The 24,231-nt window shown below is 39.4% G+C and overlaps 2 pseudogenes; one reads left to right on the top strand and one right to left on the bottom strand.

Annotated features, from left to right (window-relative positions):
* The first annotated feature begins 1,446 nt into the window (after positions 1-1,446).
* LOC146365559 (heat shock protein 30-like) lies at positions 1,447-3,128 on the top strand (annotated as a pseudogene).
* Positions 3,129-7,389: 4,261 nt separating this feature from the next.
* The window catches only part of LOC146365558 (uncharacterized), a 64,740-nt pseudogene continuing 47,898 nt past the window's right edge, over positions 7,390-24,231 (bottom strand).

Raw genomic sequence — 24,231 nt, 5'->3', positions numbered from 1 at the left:
GCTACATCGGCATCCGCAAGAAGCTGAAGGCTCCAACTAGGTAAACCACACACACACACACACACACACACACACACACACACACACACACACACACACACACACACACACACACACACACACACACACGTCTCGTTTGCTATCCTTGTGGGGACATCCCATTGACATAATGCTTTCCCTAGCTGCTTACCCTAACCATCAAAAATGAATGACTAACACTGACCCTACACCTAACCATAACTCAAATGTAACCCTCACACAAAAAACACATTTTGAGTGTGAAAAATGCCTTCAACAGTTTTTTAAATTGTACTTGACCATAACAACCTCAGAAAGATGGTGTCCAAACAGATCCTTACTCTAAATGGTGTTACCTTGGCCTCCAGCAGTCCTGTGAGGAGTCTTGGAGTCATTTATAACCAGGATTTGTCCTTTAGTGCTCACATTAGATAAATATGTAGGACTTCTTTCTTTCATATATGCAATATCACCAAAATTAAGAACATCCTCTCAAAGTGGAAACTGAAATATTGGTTCACACATTTTCTACTTCCAGGATAGACTGTTGGAATTCATTATTGTCAGGTGTTCTTAAAGCTCATTGAAAAGCCTTTAGCTGATCCAGATTTTGCAGAATATAACAGACGAGCTCCCAGTTTGGATTTAGGAGCACTCTCTCTGCTTTTACTATTAGACTTCTGTTTTTAATAAAGCTTGTAGTTGGTGTTGTGTAGGTGTCAGGTGACAGTGAACCAAACCATGTTATGAATGTTTCCATCCACATTTGGTTGAGACAGATTGCTGCCCTACTCTTATCCTGCTTCTGTTTGATGCATCTTCCTTCTGTCATAAAGTGTTCCACATGGGGGTTCATGCAATCACTGAGGTCTCTCTAATACTGTAAGGCCTTTACTTTGAGATAATAAGGCAACGTTTAGATGTTTAGATAGATGAAATAAAGTTGAGGCCTGCGGTGCCTATTAGGTGTGGAAGGAGAAAGATGCATCTGTAGTTACCTGTAACTTCAAGTTGGACTTGAACTGGGACTGGTTCTTCTTCATTTTGACTTCAGACTTGAGACATAAACATCAACCTGAACTGTGACTCACCTGTACTGAATATTTTGTACCTGATTTGGGCCGTGGTCCTCTTCAGTCACCGGGTTTTTATTTAGAGCTTGTTGGTCTGTGTTTGTCCTGTAAATGACCACCATCAGTTTCTTTACGCGCTTCAACATCCAGGCGTGTGACTTCTTTTAATCCTTCTCTCTCACTTCTCAGCTCCTCCCACCCTCAGCACTCCCTCTGGGCCTCTGAGCCCCTCCGCTCCCCTCCCATTGCTCAATGCAGCTGATCAGGTACCCCCCGCAGATGGCAGGGAGTCACCGTCACTGTTTGAGAGTTGCAGCTGGAGGGTGAAGGCTCGCAGCGCGTCCACCATAGAGACATGGCGTCTCAGTCCTCAGACCGGATAGACCACCTGCAGCAGGAGAAAGAGATGCTGATGGAGGAGGTCAAAGCTAAGAAGGTGATCAGGGGTTCGGTAATCATAAAACTTTATTGATCCCTGCTGCCACGGAAAATAGTCACAATCCTCCACAAAGCGCTGGAGGCGGCTTAGCTGGAGAAGTGAGTCTGCGCCGAGTTTTTGGCAGAGGAGGAACGTCTCGAGCTGCTGCGACACCGCGAGTGACAGGTGGCCGACCTGTGGGGTGGCTGGACGAGGCCAAGATGGAGGTGGAGGCGGTGAGGAAGAGTCTGGCTGAGAAGGCCACGCAGGTCACTGAGCTGCAGCAGAACATCAGGATGCTGATGGAGAAGAACAACGCCAAGCAGGAGGTGAGGACAAACCAGAGGTCGCTGTCAGACTGACCTCTGGTTGGTCACGTTAAAGTAACCTGCGCACGTTTGTTTCCATGACTGAAAGTTTCTCTGAGATCTGGGGCTGTTCCTGGAGCTGCTGCTGACTCAGGAAAAAAGCACAAACCGAGCATGGGTGGATGTTGAGACAGAGGGCCTCTCCCGTGCATTCAACGCTCCACCTAAATGACCAGCCCAGATAATGGATGTGTCATGTGATTCAGTGGAAAACTGAGAATCGTAGCAAAAAAAAAAAAAAGTGGAATGCTTGAGGAAGATCACAGAGCAAAAGGCTCATTCAGTGAGAGCGGTGGGCAGGTTGGTGTTCTGCACCATTTGTTAGGTCTCTTCAGAGGTGTTTTTTTAAAAAAAAATGTTTTTTCTAAGGTTTTCAGTAGTTTCCATTCATGAGTGATTTGAATTAAAACTGTGAAGAAATCCTCCAATATGTGTCACAAATCTTCATTTAAATGTCCTATAATTTACCATGAAATTGAGACAGTACTGATCCAGTGGCATTGGCTCCACACAGTGGAGAGTTGTAGTAATGTCTAGAAAGTTCACCGACTCAGAAATAAACACACATTGAAGACCAGCCCAAAGACACTTTGCTCAGGGACTCGATGCTGTCCTCAGTCCATTCATGAACTCCTCTTGGTCTGTATGCCGTCTGCAGCCAGAAGTGAAACCTTTGCCCTGCCAGCAGGATCTCCTGCAGTGAAACCTGCAGGATCTGCACAGCAGCCTACAGCTTATGTGCAAACTTCAATAAAAAATCTTGGAAGAGACACATCTTTCCAATCCTCTGCAGGCTCCTACCCGCTGCTGGAGGAGGAGGGAGAGCAATTTGACCTGACCATGGACATTCAGCGCATTTCTCCATAGGAGCTGTCAGGCAGGAAACTAGGGGGGAAAAGAAAAAAAGGAAGCTGCTTCTATAGGTGGCAGGAGTTCAGGCAGCAGTTTGATCTGCTGGAAGGCTCAAATTTCGAAGACATCACCTGCTACCTGGATCCAGGTGGGAAGTTCCACATCCAGGCATCCAAAAGTCTGTGTGAAGGAGGCTGAGACAGAAGTGAGTATGAAAAGGAGCTTTAGGGACTTTTTATGTTCAGTTACATTTGACTATTAATTTGAAAAACAATTTCACAGAGTTTATTTTGTTTGGCAAATTTCATCTATCATACTGTCCATTTCGCCTGTTTCAGATTTGAAGAAATTTTCATGTCTTAAGATTTTTTTTAACCTAAAATTTCAATAATGGGAAGACTGACCAGAGTGGAGAAACTGAGAAAAGGTGACTTTATTTTACATGTTAAGATGTATTATAGTAAAATAATAAGACATTTTAATTATGTTATTTTACTTTGAAGTCCATCTTTTTCTTGGTATTATAATGAGAAGGCAAAACCCTGTATCACAGCTTTAATGATGAAAGCTGAAACTACCTTAAAATATTCCTCTCATGAGAGGAATAAAAGCTTTGATGGTGTCTTGTCAACAAGATGAAGCGCTTATGTTTTAGTCTCCACAGCTCACACTCAGTTTAGTGTTTGGACATCTTCTGGGTAATTACACATTGTCTTAATATGATTATTCAAGCATAAGTGGAAAGGAAAACACACATTAGATTTAGTAACGGCACACATTTACAATGTAAATTACATGTTGTTCAGCAAATGACACATTCGTTTTTTAACAACAGCAGTTATTTTCTGCAGTGAAAGAAGAAATAAGGAAAAAAAACATTAAAGTAATCGTGTGAGTGACACATAAGGTGCTTTATTGACCCCCTAATTATTAAATAGAATTAGAATAGAATAGAATAGAATTCAACTTTATTGTCATTGCACATGCACAGGTACAGGGCAACGAAATGCAGTTTGCATCCATCCAGAAGTGCTTTAATGATATAGATATATTACAATATATATTAGCAATAATATAGATATGTAAGTATATTACAGAAATGGGTCTATTATGGTATGTTATAATGTACACGGTATCAAGTATGTTGTGAATATTCTATAACTATAGGTATGTACAGGCTGTAGTGAGTACAAGTTATGTACAGGCTATGAACAGGATATAAATATGAAAAACTATACAGAATATGAAATAAATAACTTTACAGAAATCTGAGATATACAGTTATACAGAAATGGGAACTATTGTTGCCCATTTGACAGTGATTACAATGTTAAGCTGTCTTTGGATCGGGCAGTTTATCCCTTTCTTCCTGATTAGCGAGAGCCTTCTGCCGTCCTTTCCAGTACAGTCTTAGCTGTATGCTTCAGATCATTGGGGACCTTCACTTCAGTCTCATGTTGGTGCACTCTGGACCAGATTTTCTTCTCTGTAACATGTTGTAATAATCCTCCCTTTGAGGTCATTGCTTAGAACCACCTACATTATGTCATACTGCTCCAGCATGCTTTTTTCAGGGACAGTACTGTCAGGTAATGAGCTGTACCTGCAGTTTGTCAAACGAGTTGCTTGGAGTTCTCACCAAAGGGCTTAATTTAAGATAAGATAAGATAAGATAAAACTTTATTAATCCCTCGGGAGGGTTCCTCTGGGAAATTCGGTTCCAAATAAGCACAGCACCGACGGAAGTTATAGAGTTACAGAATATTATATATATATATATATATATATATATATATATATATATATATATATATATATATATATATATACACACACACACACACACACATATATAAATACAAAGACATATATAGATAAAAATATACAAAGGGGATAAATAGAATAAATAGGAATAAAATAAAAATAAAAATACAAGTGGATTGCACATTTCAAGTATGGAGTCTATTGCACCGTTGACTATTAACAAAAAGTATTGCACAAAAGGTAATTGCACAGTGAGGTGAAGAGGCACTACAGCTTAGTTGTTCCCCCCTCCTTTGTCCTCCTGTTTCCCCTCCCTCTCCCCTCCAGAGAGGAGTTAAACAGTCTGATGGCGTGTGGGACAAAGGAGTTTTTAAGTCTGTTGGTTCTTGTCTTGGGGAGAAGCAACCTGTCACTGAACAGGCTCTTCTGGTTGTTAATGGCCGTGTGCAGAGGATGCCCAGCATTGTCCATAATGTTCAGCAGTTTCTTTAGTGTCCTTTTCTCTGCCACTGTCACCAGAGTGTCCAGCTTCATGCCGACCACAGAGTCAGCCTTCCTGATCAGTTTTTCCAGCCTGGATGAGTCCTCCTTTGCTGTGCTGCTCCCCCAGCACACCACAGCATAGAAAAGTACTCCAGCAACCACCGACTGGTAAAACATCCTCAGGAGCTTCCTGCAGAATTTATGTCTTATTACACCAGACAGTCTCTTATTCTAGTGCTCTCAAATGCTGTTTGGTGGGCAATCACACCTATTACTCAGAGCTGCTTTACCATTAAGGCCTCTGTGCAAAAGCTAAGCTTTGTTAGAGTGACTGTTTGGTTGCACACACACACACACACACACACACACACACACACACACACACACACACACACACACACACACACACACACACACACACACAGCTTGGTGTCTTTCTAAACTATGTCCAATTAATCCAATTTACCACGGTTGGAATCCAATCAAGGTTTAGACACATGGCAATGCAGGCAGGAGACATCTGACCCCAATTTTTCGGGTGCTACAGCACCGAAATGATCTTAGTGCTTTTGTAAATGACAGATTTCACCTGTAACAGTTATATTAACTTGAAACTGCTTTTATTCAGATGATGGAGATGAGTAAACAAAGCAAACACACTGTGTGACCTGTGGATGCAGACCACCCTCAGACACAGACATCCAAATCAAAGCGTCTTTGTCCTCCTCTCCTTCTGCTCCTTGTTGCTTCCTTCAGGGGGTCACCACCATGCATCTTCCTTAGCATAATTTCTTCTGGCACCCTGCTAATTAAGAGCTCCAATGGTGGATGTTGTTAATCTGAGCCCAGCATGGAAGTCTCATTTGTGATAATCTGCATATTTGGTTTGGCAAAGATTTTTAAAACTTGCTGATGCAACCTTTCCCATTTATCTGGGTTTGGGATTAGCATTTGGAGTACACTGGCTTGTGGTTTCAATGTGGCTCTACAACTTCACATATATTAGGTAAGGCAAACACCAGAAAAACCAAAGCTTTCAAAAATGGAAAGAAATGAATAAAAGTTAAACTGTGAAAAAAACAAAAACCATGAAAAACATTTTTTGGGACTTTTTGGGACTAAAATCACAGAAATCCCACAGATCAATTACATGCCTCCCTCCCGCCTGGTTATTTGAGCTGGCAGTTATCAAAGTGACCTCTAGTGATAGCTTTTCATGTAGGTAGTTTTGAGTGTTTTTAATTTTTAATTTTTTTAGGTTTTTAGATGAGCTGAATGGAATTTGTGCCACTCAGAGCGTTCCAAATTAATAATCTCTTTTCAGAATTTGTGCCTAGTACAATGGAACTGAAGAGATAATCCACAGAATTAATTGTACGCATTTTCTATGGGGATATTTTCAACAGTCCACTAAAAATCAATTGCCTGTAATGAGTGCAAATTGCCACATGGGTATTAGTTGTTCCATCCACGTGCTAACCAAGCTGAAGCATTTCCTCGTGGCTTGCGAGATCAGCTTTTTAGCAGACGGCCTGGCTTTTTTACAGAAGTGTCCTTGAGCAAGACACTTAATCCCACATGCTGCCTGATTTTTTTCACCCCAACCAGAGGGCAAAACATACTTTGATCCTTCATAAATTAAAGTACATCACATCAAATGAGGCTTAATGTGGTTGAATACCAATGTGCGGGAGGGACGTGCCTAAACTCTGAATTTGCATTTGTGAGATAATCTGTTTTATTTGCACCTGCAGAATCTGATGGAAGTTATTATGGCTCTCATGCTGATACTATAATGATGCTTCAGGTGTTAGTCTGTAGTTAAGTAAAGTGCTTTCCCCGGTGATGAATTTGTTTCTGCAAAAGCAACAACAAAAAACAGAAAAACCCAGAGCAATGTTGATTGCAGCCACTTGTAAGTGGTGAAAATCGAATGACTGCAGAGTAAACAATAAGAAAACTATTTGTTGTGCTTGCCTGTGTGGGCATTAACAAGAGTCTGTCTCCCTTGTTGCAGTTTGCTAATCAATGACATCCTTAGAAATTCTATGTCGGTGCTTTGATTGCTTGCAGATGTGACGGTGTCTTTCTCTGAATACTCATCAGGTTGTGAGATTTCACCACACAGACAACAGCCTGTCTAGATGACCACTGGGACTATTTTTATGCCACCAAGCTGACAACCTGCCAGCAAAAAAGAAAATTAAAGCTAAAAGAAACAAGGGCAACTTGATTGATGTCACTGATTAAAAAGAACCCTGTATTTATGTGGAAGCAATGTTCACCCTCAACAATTTTTAAATGGAAACTAAAGAAAGCTCAGTGAGCTATTGTGTGGTAAATGCATTCAGTCAGCTCTCAGTCTCAGTGGACATGAAGTTTTTTGTTTTAAAAAAACAAAAAACTATGAATCTCAGCCCTGCAGGTAAACAGATCCCTTTGTTGCTGATTCATCTGCTGTTTCAGCACCCTGCAGGTCCAGTACAAAGCACTGGGTGGTGGTAGAGCTCCACATCTCTGCACAGCGGACTAATAAAAAGTCAGACAGGGGGAGATCAATATAACTAAGAAATATTAAATAATAAAATAATATCAATATCAATCAGTATCAATTATAATTTCTTATAGTGCCTTTTGATGTTCTTTCCCTGGTACATACAAGTTGTGTTGCACTAAAGATGCTTCACTGGCATGTAAACACACAGCTATCGAGCCTAAATGTTTGTATGACTGAGTGTCACAGTCATTGACTGTTGTTATGATGCTATTTTTATGAAATTCTGTGTTAATTTTATGTCAGATGCATTGGGCCAAAAATCTTGCAGATTTTCAAGATGTTTTTTGGAAAATGTGAAATGAGCGTTTGAGTTCAGCGCTTTCCTCCTTGGAACCGTCCCATTGATGTAATCTTTTCCACAGTTTCCTTGTCTGCATTTTGTATCCTCTCAGGTTATCTTTTTTCTGATACTAAATTTGTTTGTTTGATAATCTGAAAAATTTTATTGAACCAAACATGCAAAATCTAGTTAATCAGGAAGGGGGCAAATACTTTTTCCCAACACTGAAATAAAGGAATATGTTGTATGTGCTGACCTATTTCAATGATCCACAGTAGGATTCTGGACAAGGAAAACTACTGAAAAGAAGAAGTGGCACCTGAAAATTGTGCTGCTTTCAGAGTGTGCATCATAAAACTGCTGTGGAATAATGCAGATTTCCACTTAACAGGGCCAGTGGTTCCTATCCACGACCTAAAGTGTCCTTGGAATAGAAACTGAAGGCTTATCTTGATGGCAGGTCAGCAAGTGTTTCTTATAGGTGAGTGGGCAACAGATTTTAAAGTACTCTTTAGAACTGCTAAGATTTAAAAGCACTACATACTGCTAGTGCAGACCATTTAATGTGAACCTTGCACAACAGGGAGAAAAGAAGGAAGAGTTTAAAGTGACAGTGCTGCTTTCACAGTAAGTTTACTTGACCAACAAAAGGCTCTACATATAAAGAAAAAAAATCTGAAGTATGAAAGATAGTGAAGAGGTGCAGAAAGTGCAGAGAGGGGGCTGGAGGGATGAGAGATAAGAGCTTGAAGAGCATCAGGGAGTGCCTGATAGAGGCAGCGAAAGGTGTAGAGAAGGAGATGATCGTTTTCAAGAAGACACTGATAAACTAGGATCTCTTTCACTGGGCTGGGACTGAAGAGCTGAAAACAGGAGGGCTGGGTGGAGAGGCCTGACAGGCAGCTGACCATCAAGCCGAAAGCCATGTTGAAGCTCTTCTGCTGCCAAAAGTGAGGAAAAGATCTAAAGTGCGAGACACTGATAGCTAGAACATCGTTTTTTACTGGACATATCTAAGGAAACAGATTTGGGGTTAGTGCATCAACACAGAGTAGAAAGCCAAAGTAAGCATGAAAGCCAGTCACTTATGACACACTTGAAGGAAATTCTATCAAAGTGAACTGCAGAGACAGCAGTGTGCATGTAAGGTTTACATATACAACACTGACTGACTGATCTTTGAATCACTGCTTAAGTCAATAACATGCAGACCTAGAAAAAACAAAACAAATCACAAACAGCATCATATAATAACGTCATATATCACCGGATTTGTGTTTAGGATTAAAAAAATGCTTCAGTCATGATGTCGAAATAAATACTGCAGGCTAATCCTTACATATATGAGACGTGTATATGTGGGAGACTAAACAAGCAGAGCGTCCTGCTTTATTGTGTAGATACTCAAAATAATTAAAAAAACATGATCCCTCCCGTCTGCTGATTTTAATGCCTTTTAAGCTACAATCTGCCACCCCACCTGGGATTCACTTTAAGACTGCTGCTAGTATTTGAGTCCGCAGATAATCTGTCATGTGTTTCAGGGTTCAGCAGTGGTATTATTTAAAAGATGTTCTGTAAAAAGGATTCAGGCTTGGGGATCTTTTTCCCCCCGAATAAGAGGCAAACTGCAATTTGAACCATGCGACAAGTAACTCTTAGAAGAGTTAAAACGCAAAAGAACAAATCCAAAGTAGTTAAAATGAGATTCTTTTAAAAATAAATTAAAACAATCACCAATACATAAAAGATAAATTAGTCTGTCAGTGGGGCTATTCCATCTGTATGTTTTCAATTAAAAAGCCTCCCTTTGAAGAGTTGCATATAAGACTTTGGACTTCATACAACTTACACATTCTTTTTGATATGCAAAAAAGAGCACAGTAAGCTCTCTTATGAAGCCAAAAGCTGCCACAGGACAGTTCTGGTGCTTCAAAGAAGCTTAATCATTCCTTCATTTTTAAAGAAAAATGACAAACATCGAACACTTTGAGCCATTCGTGATTCGCAGCTTGTCTTATAAGGAATGTGTTTTGGATGTGTTCATCTATTTGATGGCCTTACATCAGCCTTTGGAAAGTAATCCTTTTTTATTATTCTCTGTTGTGACGGTGGCCCTACCTGATGAATCACAAAAATAATCCACAGATTAATGGATAGTGAAGATAATCATTATCTGCAGCCAGAGTGATTTTGTTCTCCTTGAGTGGAGAAGTGGCTTCAAATGAAGACTTTGCAGTACAGCGTCCTTTAAAATAGCCCTAAAGTGACAAATGCTGTGAGGGTAAACCGAGTCCATCTGTGTTCAGAATATCACCAGAGAGGAGTGATTTGCAAAACTACTAATCAGTCAATGCGGCATAGTGTTGCTGTAGTGATCTGATTTGCAGTCCATGTGGGGATTTGCTTCCCAGCAGCGGAGCAATGTGTTAACTGGGCATGTGTGTCCGTGGTGAGTGGCATAGTGAGATCTTGTTACTGAGATACTGCGCTTAGGAAGTGGACTGTCCAAGTAAGAAAAACTGAAGTAGGGATTCTTTACGAAAATCAAAAACCTCTTCTTACTGGTAAAATTCCCTGCAGAACACCTTCACTTAAACAACAACCCTAGAATACTGTGTAAAAGACTTCAACCATGCCTCATTTCTTCTCTTTTTGCTAGGAAAATGGGAAATAGGTGCAGTGATTTATTGAAATGCCTGCAAACATGCATGTAAAACAAAGTCTGTACAATTCTAACTAGGTTGAAAACCAATATTTGGTAAGACCACTTTTATTCTTCAACACAACCTGAACTCTCGGAGGCAGTGTAATTTCTTTGAGTAGTCCTTGGGAATAGTTCTTCAGGCTTCTTGAAGGACATTCAAAGATCTTCTTTGGATGTTGTCTGCATTTTTCCCTTTCTCTGTCAAGATATTCCCACTCTGCTTCAATAATGTTGCTGTTCGGGCTCTGAGGAGGACAAACCAGGACTGATAGTGTCCCATTGTGTGCTTTTCTGTCCAGGTATGCTTTTACAGCATTGGTAATGTGTTTGGGATTATTGTAATGCTGCCAGTCAGATACCACTGGCTGGCACTGTGTTTTACAGATGGCTGTAGACACTCACTGTTGTGCCGCTCTTCTGACCTCCTGTGTATATATTGATAACAATTTGAACCGGAATTTTCAAATTTGGATTCATCACACTGTCAGACCTGTGGTCACTGATTTTCAGTCCAGTTCTTGTTTAATTCGGCATTCATCAGCCTCTTCTCCTGTTTCCCTTTCTTAAGAATGGATTATTGACCGCCACCTTTTCACAGAGACTATTTCTGATGGATCAACTGAAGGGCCGGATGAATCTCTCAGGTCCTTTGTCAATTTTCTTTCTGTTCTTTTAGGACATGACTTTCAGATACTGTTCATCTGCTGTAGATATATTTTCTTCACTGTGGACTGCTAGTCCAGTTTCCAATTTCCTCAAAATTTTTAAGGACTCATTGCACGCAGAGTTTCCCTTCCTATTCTTATTCATCATATCAAATTGCCACTGCCACAGGCATTTTAAAAGTAATGCATGAGTAGTAAGTCATCAGTTATGGATGCTTGTAAAGGATCTTGTTACAAACGTGTATGCTTAATGAGGCAGAAGTTATTTTAACCTTTTTATAGCAACTTGTTGCAATATATTTATTTAAGGTGCATTTTTTGCTTCCTTCTTGCTGTTAGCGGGATTGCATAATGATCTATATTTAAACATTTGCAGAAACAGGCACAGAAGCAAATATTTATTTCTTAGGAGATGTAGTCAGAATCAGCTGCGAGGTCTTTGCTGTTGCGGGTATAATCAGCGATGTGAAAATACCAGACACAAAAGAAAAGAAACTGCTCAGTATTAGTGAATCTGAAAGAAAAAAAAGTTTTTGGTTTAACTTCAGCTGTGGCAGGAGGGATGGCTTTGTATGTAGCGATGACAGACGGACGTGTAGGCTGTCTCAGATTTAAAATCTAGAACTTTATTTCATTGGAACATACAGTTGCTCTGCTCACTGTCAACAAAGCAACAGAAAAAAAAGAGCTTCGGCAAAAGCTTTGCCTCTTTTGAGCTTTTTCAGCCTTCAGGGAAGCTGTTAGCTGTTCTTTAGAAGCGAGTATGAATTATCAATCTGAAGGATTTGAAAATTCTGAAAGACACAACATTCAAGTCAAATACAGAATGGCTGTTGTCATCGTGTGAAGTCTGTCATTTACAGGTTTCTTTATCTTTTTTCCCAAAGTGTATAAAGTGTTTGCTGTTTTTGTTACACACAGTGTAAAAGCTTGTAGACACGCTTTTCTATACTGCAGAGCCCTCAGTTAACATGCGTTCACTGGGTTGGTGTTAATGTTGTCAGGATGGTTAAAAGGCTCACACATCAAACAAGCATGAAACACAATTATTGAATGCACTCCATCTCTAACGACCATAGTGTCACTCAGTATCACAGAAAAATATGTAATAGCAATTGGTCTGCACTGCAAAATGCATTACATTCACACATACTGTATAAAAGATAAGTATGCTGTTGATGGTAGTGGGGCTTTGAAGCATTGGTATTAGCCTGTTGGTCACTGCAATGCTGTTTTTTGGAGGCAGAAGTGAATATCATCAATGGAGAGGATGCAAATTACTGGTTAAAGTTAGCAAGTTTGAACTGTATATGTATGGTGAACAGACAGGTAACCCTTAATCAGTGAAAAATAACAGACAAGAAATAAGACTAAATATTCACCCCAAAAACTAAAGCACTAACTTCTCATTACTCAGATAATAACCAGGCCAGTCCATTAAAGCTAATTAGTGAAGGTGAGGGAGCAGACATCGATCTTCACGTGTCTCGCACACCTAAAATCTTAACCTTTAAAAGTTTAAAGTAAAATCACTCCTCATATTTCACAATTCTGGCAAGCTGCTTAACGTTTGCTTCCTCTATGCTCCTCTTCCTCTTTCTCCACTTCTATTTATTCTCTGGGAGTTGGGCAGGCCTTTGTGCCATGCTCCACCCTTGGGTGAGGCAAGGCACCCCAAGGCTGAGCCAGCCAGCACACCTGTCTGCCATTAACTCATTGCCGTTGTGGAATAAAGCTGAATTCTCCACTCTTTACCAGATTGTTGTCATCCTTTGGGTTGTAATCAGAGTCCGTTATTTATTCTGAGGGAGAAAATGAGGCTTTGTGAAAGATGGAAACATTTGGAGCAATTCCATCAAAGCTTTGAAACAATCCTACTGGATATCACAGCAAAGTGTGTAATAGACATGCCAGTTGCTAGTGACCAAGGAAGGTATGAAGTACCCTTCAGGGTCCTTCTGTGGTAGAAATGATTAAGCTTAGTGGCTATACATGTATTTTCACGTTGGCTTGAAATTGAATTCTCCCTCTGTTGGTACTGCAGCTTACTTCAACTTCTGCATGCCTACTTGTCCATTTCATGCTTTGGGAAGGCAAAACGTGAAATGGACATGGTGGACTGGATTGTCGATTGCTTCACTTTCAGAGCCAGCAGCAAGTGACCATTAGATGAACTGCAGTTTTTTAGATTTAAGCCCATGTTTACCACTATTTTCACACTGATGATTATCCTTAAGAGTCTTAATCTACTGATGCATGCTCAATAATCAAAGTAAGGTAATCCCAGGTAAGTAGTCAAGCCTGTTTAAAAAAACAAAACAAGCAGCAGACTAGCTCATTGCAAGTTTGAGTGGAAGATCTTTTGGTTTGTTTGGAGCTTTCTGTGTGAAAGGAAACCAAACAAAGGGGATTCAGGACAGAATAAAACACCCTAAATGATCATTATTGGCTGATTGCTGTGACTTTTTGATTAGACCTTGTGATTAACCATTAAGCATATAAAAATAACTAATATTACAAATCTGTTAATCTTTTGGGTTATCTTTCAATTGGGTATGAATAGTAAGTTTTTGTATGTTATTTCCATTGCAAATTATGCTCAAAATATGAGAATCTACATCTATATCCTTCACAAGCATATGTGAAAGAAAAAGCAGCAATACATTGCAATACAGCTTGGAGCTTATAGTGTAAATATACTGTACCAATGAAACACTAAAGAAATACTCCTCAGGTACCTAAACAGGTTCAGCAGCCTATTTCTTGCTGTGCTGTATAATTAAAGAGCAAAGGTGAACTATCTGTTATATACAGCCCACATATCGTATTTGTAATGGTATGGTATAAATCACGTTTCACTCACTGACATGATTGAGTGTGTGTGTGTGTGTGTGTGTGTGTGTGTGCACGCGCGCAACATTACACTTCAAGGATTTATTTTTGCTTTATATATTTAAGTGTCAGTGGGATCCAGTAGGCATTTTATTGCTACCCAATTCAGACTAAAACTTTCTGGCTGTATTAAAAAAGGCTTTAATACCTAAATTGAATCAGAATGTCTCAAGCTCATGCCAACAAGCACAGCAGCAGAGCAGAAAGCCAGCTAAGAAAACATGAATCCACAAGCAGCTGGTGACAGCTCTGACTAGAAGCTCAGCTTCCACCCTAAAGAGATGCCTGAGCAAACAGCTTATATAAAGAATGACTGAGCGCAAAGTTGGGCTGGGCGGGTTAGACAGTGACACAGTGCAAACACACAATTACTTCTTTCAAAAAGGCATCCTGAAACAAATGACAAGGGAGCTGCAGATCCACAAAACAGCGGGAAGAAGATATAAAGAGAGTAACGGTAAGATATTATGAAAGCACCAGGATGCAATCCAGGTCTGCTTTGCAGAGACGTGCTGCTTCTGCAGGTCGGGGACAACTTCATCTCACTCCACCAAGCTGAAAACCAGGAAAGATTTAAAAGATATTTTTTTCACTAGGTGCAAAGCTCTGGGTGTCCAAGTTAACTTGTTTTTTAAAGACCTGGGTAAAGGGTGTAGTCTTGCTCTACTCTTGTTCTGGTAATGTCTAGGAGGTGAGGCCCTTTAATGAGTACTTAGATTGTCTCTGTTATACGAAGGAAGACAGAGAGATGATAGCATGAGTGTGATTATTTATGAGCAATGTAAAGCAATATCACAGCATTTTCTCCCTGTGGTGGATAAGTAATCTAATTGATGGGGGAAAAGCGAAGGAAGGCAGCCAAAGCATATAAGACAAGAGGACATACGAAGGATATGAAAAGTGGAATGTGAACCCACATACATAAAACACCACATTTATGTGACATGCGTGCTCAGTACCCTGTTATTATCAAATATAGAGGCTATTAAGCACACACTGGTAGTTTATAGGGGTCTTAAATTTACCAGGTCAATAAACAGGGGAGTGAGTTTGTGTGGTTGGAGGATTCATGTTTCATGTGGATGTGACATGATTGATTTCACCATCTCATCACACAGCATTAGTTGTAAATGTGCTGTTACTGGCAGGCCTGCGCAATAGGCACACTGTGATACACTCATAATGCTCAGAATGCAAAACATAATACATTTTCCAATCTACACTGATCTGTTAAACTATTCCCGTCTGATTCAGATATAACCATCGATATCAATGAAAGTATTCAAATATGTAACACAATATGCTGCCTACTACCTGGCCTGCCTACCTAATGATAGCAGCTCAGTGAGGCTTTATATGGGTGGGTTAATATCGGGTAGCAATATTGATGGTGAAAGCTATGTTCACCAGTGTGGGATTTTTGTCTTTCTGAACCCCTCTGGAACTCCAGCTGGCTCTGAAAGTACATTTACCTGTGGTAATACTCACCTGCCTGGTCTCTCTCTGCTGGAAGCTGCTTAGATTCTTTTTTTTTGGACTATAAAATGTAATTATGGTCTAATCAGGCTTAAAATATTGAAATATTGTCTTGGCTTTAAGTTTACGCCTTTGGGAGAAGTTAATTTTCTACTTGCAGTACAGAAAACAGTTCCCAAAACACCTCATTGGGGTTCAAAGTGTGTAGATAATTTAATCTTCTTGGGGACATGAGAGCCAAACCATCATGTAGTGACTGAGATCAAGAAACAGTTAAAAATTAGTTCCAAATATCAAAAGTTAAACCTTGAATCTCCTAATGACAGACAACTTTTCAAACGTATGGGATACATTACACGTGTTATGTTCGAAACACACAATTTTTAGGAATTCCCCACAAAAGTTCCTCTCCTCCCTGCACTCCTGTGACTCATTGTCAGTGAGTGGGCTTCCTAATATGCAGCTCACAAACTGCTGTGAGTGTGTTGTTTCACCTTGCTAAAGCAACAATCTCTCCTTGTTTTTTCACCCTGACACTAATGCTTTGAATCTTTACAGTGTCAGGAATCTGTGAGTCACACTTGTTCTCACTGCTGAAAGATCAAGCACACTGATGCGGAGGTGCTAAGGATCTCACCCATTCAACATGCCAATTGCTGGGTGTCATATATGTGTGTGAATCCAGTAATTTAGGCAAGAAGATGTTGGTATTTTTTTATGAATAGCCAGAAATGTCCAGGACATGGCCTTACAAAATATATTTAATTTTACTGACGACACTCAGCATGAGTAGACCTGCAGCCGATCACTGTCAGCATGTGCTGGAAATGAATGTCCATGAAGGAGGGCGACTTCCATTTTCTGTAAAGAGGAACACAAATACTACTTGCAGTCTCTTTGTACTCCTTTTTACTTTACTGACCAAAGTAAAAAAATTTAAACGAGTCGCTGTCACGTAGTTTCAGCTAACAGTGAAAAAACATGTTGCTGTATCACAGCAGTAATCTTCCTGCAGCTTCTCTTATGCCTCTTCTGTCTATTTTATTGAACCCTCTTGAAGATTATATTAATTCTTAAAATGAAATTCAAGTAGAGAGGACAGAGCTGCACAGAAGCACATGTGTATTCTTTGTAGTCTTTTAAGACCATTTTAAGACCATTATTCTCATGAACAGATGATGCTGCGGTGCATCATCTGCTCTTTTGTGTCTGTTTCTTGTTTCATCAAAGAGCACCTCAGATAGGACTAACATGCTAGGAAAAGGACTGAAAGTAGAAATTATTGAGGATAGACTGTAATATGATAGATGGTGGGACGGGATTGCACGAAGATTATGTGGAATAGTTTAAGTGTGGACTGTTGGAATGGGATATGGAAGGTTAATATAGGCAGGATACCAAAAAGCATCCTGCCCAACATTATGAATTAAATAGGAAAAAAAGAGAGCTAAGACAAGTGTTTGCCACAATAATTATATGCTTCGGATGTTCAAACCAAATATCATTCAGTGACTCTTCTGTAAATTCCGAAAGTCTAATTGTAAATAAATTAATGGCCACATCTACAAGAAAATCAGTTTCTAACCTGATCATTCAACAGTCTGACCAAAAATTCTTAGCTGCCTTTAAGTCTGCAGGGAGTTCTGCTTAATGTACAAGTGCAAAAAGCCCTCTGAACGTGTACTGCTGTCAAAGACTTGCTGCTTATGACAGCTGTGCTCTGAGAATGCCATGTCGGGCAATCCCATGTTGTGCTTCAATACCTTCAATACCAAGACACCTTTGTGCAGGTGTCTCCAAGGGAACCTGCAGACCTTGTTAAAGTGGTACATTTTTGTCAAGCAAATCAGATCTTTTGGACATGTTCCTCCAGAAGAGCAGGGTGCTTTTGTAAAATATTGCATTTTTGTCTCCACCTATATATTGACTGTTTTACTTTTACAAAAACCTAATTTAAAATTGTGCAGAGGGCTGTTGGAACAGAGGAGGATGCTAGGGACAACGTGGTATGAACTGATCCCACGTTAGTGTTCCTACATCATCATAATAATGATATAGGAACAGCAACACCAGGATATCAGGATAATATTGGTGCAGGGTCAACATTACCACTGACCACTGATGTTGTCTGAGCATTCAGTTAGCTTTAGCATTAGCCAAGAAGTCAGCTAAATATCACAAGCAAACCAACACGAGTAACCCAATTTTGGCTAACAGGAAACATAACTTGATGATATTTTTATTATATTGCATGATTTATTAAAAAATATTAAATGCCTCTCTTGATCCACAAGAGAGTTATATATAAACAAGGATATCTTTTTCTTTTTTCCCCCACATTGGAAAGGTATGACATCACAACAAGACGATTGTCCAGTTGTAATCTTGATCCTGGACCAACATAATTATGAGGATGCAGGGACAACACCAACGGATGTGAGATACACCTAGTGTCAGATGGAGGTAGATCAGGTGCTGTGATGACCCCTAAAGTGAGCAGGTGAAAGAAGATGATGAAGAAGATCAAATGCCTGACAAGAAAGGAAATAATTCAGCATGACCAACAATAAGTCTGCACTATGCTTTCAATTTAGACCATAGTTTAGATGTAACATATCTAATATATTAGGACTACTTATTTAATAAAGAGCAGATCCACAAAGAAATTACATCTGTTTTTATTTTAAAGGTGTGGGCATCCCTTAAATTAAAGTGCAGCTGTACTCAAATGCCTGGATATGTCACATTCTCTGCTTTTGCCTCCAGTGCTGCCTTTCCTGTAGCATTACTCTCTCTCTTACTGTGTGTTTGATTACATAAGTGGACACAGGTGCTCTGGAACCTGAGCAGAGCATCACCAGTTGTAACCACTTCTCCAATCAGGCCTCCTTAGCTGTGCTGCCACCATGCTGCCAGAAATTCAGTTATGCAAGTCGCGATTCCAGAAATTTGCTTACTATACTGTCACTGTTCTGCCCGGTTTCTCCTTGTGTCCTTTTCCTGCTCCTTGGTTTCAGGAACAGCTCAAGTTTTGTCCTTAATATACCTGGTGTTAGCCTCCTCTCCAACCCCTTTCCCAGCCCAGCTAATTCCTCAGTTTTCCTTCCAGCACCATCTGCAGCAGGGTATATAATCCCCGCCACAGCCTCTTGGGCCAGTTTTTAAGGACTTCATCTTAGCTAGCAGATATACAGGCACAGACTTCCTGTTACAGCCACCTATCATTACTAATAAATTCAGATAAATAAAAAAAGTGAATAAAACCAAAAAATATTAGTTAAATGACAGTCGACCTTTCCAAGATCCCATTCTGGTGATTTCAGTCCATTTTTTCACCCTCATTTCCACTTTTTCAACTCTTTAACTTGAGCTACAAACAAACTAAAAACAGAATCCAGGAAACTCACTTACCTACAGATTTAAATACTCATATTTAGAAACCTGTTTTTTGAGATGACATAATCCAAACCTTCAACACAGTGATGGCAGGAATGGTCACGTGTCATATGTATTATCACCTAAATATTCAAACACATGTTTTGTGAGGCAGTTGTAGTTTGGAAGTCTTACTGAGTGTAATACACACACAATATTACACAGATCTCACCATCCTTTCTGTTAGTGGACACTTAAATGGACACATTTCAGAGCCACATTCATCATGTGCTGTTCTCCGTTAATGGTTTATGAAAGCATAAACAAGTTATTTAACAATTTCTGCCAGATGAATAAAACTTTGTCATGTTTCTAATTAGATATCAGCCTTTCTGAAGACACTGTGGATTAGCACATTGGCTGTAACAGCATGTAAACACAATGTTAGATTAGACTACTGGAAAGTCCAAATGTAGTATGATTTTGTTGTTAATTACTCGAGTGTTGGCAAAACACACAAATACAGTAGAGCTCCATAAAATGAATCCCATGCTTAATTTCACTGGTTTGTTTCACATGTTGTTGGTGCTGCTTTCTCTCAGTGTGCTGTAACTTAGCAAATACCAGAACACAATTTTATTGTGTACAATATTTATTGGGGTAGGTGGTTCACTATAAGTTATATAATGATGTATAATACAGGAAATGAGGCATAAGAGAGAGAGGAAAAAAGTACACAGAAGCAGTGTTCAATTTAATTTTAATTTTATTTTTTGCCAGCTTAAATAAGAAAATGCAAAACAAATAACCCAGTGGGTCCACGGGCGAAGAAAACAGTTCTGCACCTCTAAATAGAACATTGATTTTTAAAAAAGGAGAACTATTACAATTTCCCTTATATTCTGTTGTGTATATACACCAGCAGTAGCTGCTTGTATTAATCATGACAAATCCTTATGAATATCCTTTTGTAAATACTTGACTTTAGATAATTTTTTCTACTTTTGGTTCTATGATGTCATAAAAGGGGGCATGATGAAGCGTAGCAGCTGCTCCCGTGGGCAAATCTTTCACCATCTTCACTTTTAGAAGTCCTGTAGCTGCTGAATAAGCTGTTTTTTTTTTTAGTCGAAAGTAGATCCAGTGCATTCTAACGTGGTGTTTTTCAGGTTTGAGTTTATCCTCTTCAGAGTGGAAAAGTTTCCCTGAGCCTTGGTTATAGGATTTGTGGTGATTTTAAGCAGACAGGAGGAAATGTCAGCAAAACCTACTGTCCGAGAGGCTCTTGTGGATGGATGATAACAGACACACACTTAAATGTTGGTACATAGTTTCCAACTTAGACTTCAACTTTTCCCCCCACTGCTTTAAATGGCTGAGGTTTGACATCAGAGTCAGGCTCTAGGGAAGAAATCGGCTGAACACAAAGTGAGGAAAAATGAACTGTCAACTAGTTTATTGTGTGAAAACTGCTCTTCTACTTGAGCGATTACAGTCTCACAATTCTCTGTAGCTGAGGTGGTGTAGGTGACTCATCTACTCGTGAGTTGTGGCATTCAATCAAATTGCTATCGTCCGGCATATTTTAAATGTTCAGTTTGGAACTGGACAAGCGCATGAATTTTTCTGTCTTGAAAGGGGGAAGTTGGGTTTTTACATGCCTAATAGATCAATGATTTAGATTTCATGGCATTAGAGATGTTTAGAACAATATATCAACACATCTGTGCGCCACATTGATGTGTTTCCCTCCTGTCTATGTGAAATTTTAGATATTAGTTTAATAATGGCCCATCTTGCAACTGAAACCATTCTATATCTTTCACAGCTACTCTGTGTGCAGTTTGCATGTTCTCAGTGTGACTGTGTTCGTTCTCTGTGGATACTCTGAATTTCACCAACAGACTGAATGCCTGCATTAGCTTACGTTAATTGGTGATTCTAAACTGATGGTCTGTTCGAATGGTTCTTTGGCTCTCTGTTAGCCATGCAAAAGACTGGCAACCTGCCCGTGGTGTACCCGTCCTTTTGGCCTATGACAGCTGAGATATGCTCCAGCTCTCTGCCTTGACTCTGAATTGGATAAGTGGAAGACAATGAATGGATGGACAGTAAGTGTATTTTTGTGGATATGAAGAAATTCTGCTGATTTACCTGTTTTGATTAGGCAGGAATATATTGAACCTGAATGTATGAATAAAATGAGTTTTCATTTTTTTTTTTGTCTCCATAAGTCTTGTGGTATAATATCTACAGGTAGTGACTGTATCATTTTTACCTCTTTTGTTATTTTAGGGCTGTCCTAGCATGACATTGAAAAGTTAATCTTCAAACATAAGCAAATTCCTTGCTCTTGTGACTCTTTTTCAGTGTTTATCACATTTTCTTGGTTAACAGAGTTACAATCCAGTTTTCTATCTTCTTAGTTAACTAAGCAGACTATCATAGCATCAGTTCCCATGCAATGATAGTCATCATAGCTGAAATTGGGAGAGAGGCAGACAACATCCAGGTCTGGTCACTGGTCCTTCATAGAGCAAACCCTAGGGATACAGCAGGAGATGTCTCAGACACAGTTTGGTTTCATCCTTTGCATAGCTTTAAAGGATACTGGGAACATTTTAAAAGTGAAAGTTTGATTTCCTGCCTTCTTTGTCTGTATGTTTGGGGAAAAGGAGACTAGAAGGTGATAATGTAAAAATGCTGCTTTTTAAATCACTAAATTAAATGCATGTTTTTGGATTGTAGGAGGATGGAGTCTATAGAGAGAACCCAAGCATGCACAAGAAGAGGATGGAAACACTACACAAACGATAAATGTAATCCAGAAGAAGATATGCTTCCTTTAACATAATTTCAAGATAGCAAGTCTGTACATGAAGCTTGGAACTACAGTGTATACAACAGTGACACAACATCAATCAATATAACTGTCAAAGTCAGCTTGAAGACATGCTCATTGTACCCGGTAAGGCAGAAATCATATTAACACAGAACAAACGTCCCTCACCAAGTTTGAGATTAAGAGGTTTGTGTGCTGGGTTATTTGCTGCTTTTAGGTAGCAGAAATCTAAAAATAAAACACAATATGAAGAAGCTTGGGGTACATTACAGTCGTTCTGAAAACTAATAAATCTGTAGAGCTGAGAGAATCCTGTGCTTTGTGCTATAAACTTGGAGAGAGAACACCAAATATACTGAAAGCTTTGCTGGTGTCCTCTGCCAATAGTGAAGTCCCCCCTCCTAACACACACATGCACAGACGCACATGCACACACTGTTGAGTGACATAACCGCTTTGATTGGTTGGCTTTATGACTGCCCATGAGACAGATGTAGCGTGTGTGCTCCTGAAGTTACTGTTCAATCTGTGTGTGTGTGTGTGTGTGCGCAGTTATGTGGCTGTAAAGCAACACCAGAAAGATGAAATGAAGCTCAGGTCTTTAAGGCGGACAGTGAGAAACGGAGATGATGGAGGATTCCGAAAAAATTTCATGGGTTAGACTAAGAAATGAAGGTGAGAAACAAACAATTCAGAAATTGGTTGTTTTTCCACCAAAAGGTTGTTTAAATTAGTTTAATTTGTTTAAATTCAAATAGCGGAAGTGAAACTTAAAATATAAATTATAAAACAGTATAAGTGGAGTCACAAATACACTACCTATCTCCTAATGTGGATTTTTTTGTTTTCCAAACTGGAAACCCTCATATGTTTTTTCAGAGATGATTACATCGATTGTTGCAAACAACAGTAACTACTGATTACTCAGTTGGACAACATGCTGAAAATGTCAGGATGATTTTTATTTCCACAGACAGAACAAATATCATCCTCTGCAAAAAAAAAACCAAAAAAAAAAAACCTACAGTATTTGGAAAGCTTGGACTTCATTGTATGTTTTTTTATTTGGACCGTTTCCTTCGGGTTGCTGTCAACCAAGAACCTCAACCAAAACATGTTTGTGTCTTATTTTTATTGTATAAAAATCTTATGTCTGACAATGCGGGAGAAAACCTGACCAATCAGAACCTGCAAGCCTTACCCTGAAAGTTGCTGAAACTTCAGAAAGTTCTAAATAGGGAATCGTTTGGGGGTAGTTTAATTTAGAACTTGTCTTCTGCTAAAGTCACTCAAAAAAGTTCCTGTTCACCTGGAGACAGTTCCTGCTGATGAAATACAGCTATGGATAAACAAATGGATGGTGGACAGGGAGGAAGAAAAAGGAAGGGGAACTTGTGAGAAGTTGGATAGAGCTGGGTGAACAGTGTAGGAATGAAAGACAGAAGATCGCTCCAGACAAACAGAAATGACGTCAAACTCAACAAACAAAATGTCTGTCACGCCTTTGAAGTGAAGTATCTGCAGAGCTGCATGAAGCCTCAGTGCCAGGAAATACTTTTTAAGAAGTAAGCTGAGAGAAAAAACACTGCTGCCAAAGGTATCTTTATGACATAAATCAATAAAGCTTCAATGTCACCTTTCAAGTTTATTTAAGTTTGACATATATCCAGACAAAACATCCCAACCTGCGTCTCAGAACAGGAAGTTAAACAAAAACTCCACAGATTGTAGAGAGCTGTACTCTGATCTCGCCAATCTGTGATATTCAAATACACTCGCTCCCTGTTTCCTGACATCTTAAGAATTACTTTTTCTTTCTCTCCCCATGTTTTTTTCTTTGTCAGACATGCACTTTTTTTTCCTTTAGGCAGATTGACACCAAGCTTGCTGTCACATGGAAATATTGACACTGCAGCTATGAGACAGATGAAAACATCCAGTTTTACAGTCAGTTCCTTATTATCAAAACCCACAGTCGCATTGACACATGAAGATTTCAATCACAGCAGTGGGACGGATGCAGATTTTTCCACCAGCTGGGAATTGACATAATCAGGTTAATACAGGGAGTGCAGAATTATTAGGCAAGTTGTATTTTTGAGGAATAATTTTATTATTGAACAACAACCATGTTCTCAATGAACCCAAAAAACTCATTAATATCAAAGCTGAATGTTTTTGGAAGTAGTTTTTAGTTTGTTTTTAGTTTTAGCTATTTTAGGGGGATATCTGTGTGTGCAGGTGACTATTACTGTGCATAATTATTAGGCAACTTAACAAAAAACAAATATATACCCATTTCAATGATTTATTTTTACCAGTGAAACCAATATAACATCTCCACATTCACAAATATACATTTCTGACATTCAAAGACAAAACAAAAACAAATCAGCGACCAATATAGCCACCTTTCTTTGCAAGGACACTCAAAAGCCTGCCATCCATGGATTCTGTCAGT

The sequence above is a fragment of the Perissodus microlepis genome, chromosome 19 (assembly GCF_051167445.1).
Source record: "Perissodus microlepis isolate ML-2025 ecotype Zambia chromosome 19, ASM5116744v1, whole genome shotgun sequence".
Classification (NCBI taxonomy): domain Eukaryota; kingdom Metazoa; phylum Chordata; class Actinopteri; order Cichliformes; family Cichlidae; genus Perissodus; species Perissodus microlepis.
This window is presented reverse-complemented; position numbering and strand designations above follow the sequence as displayed.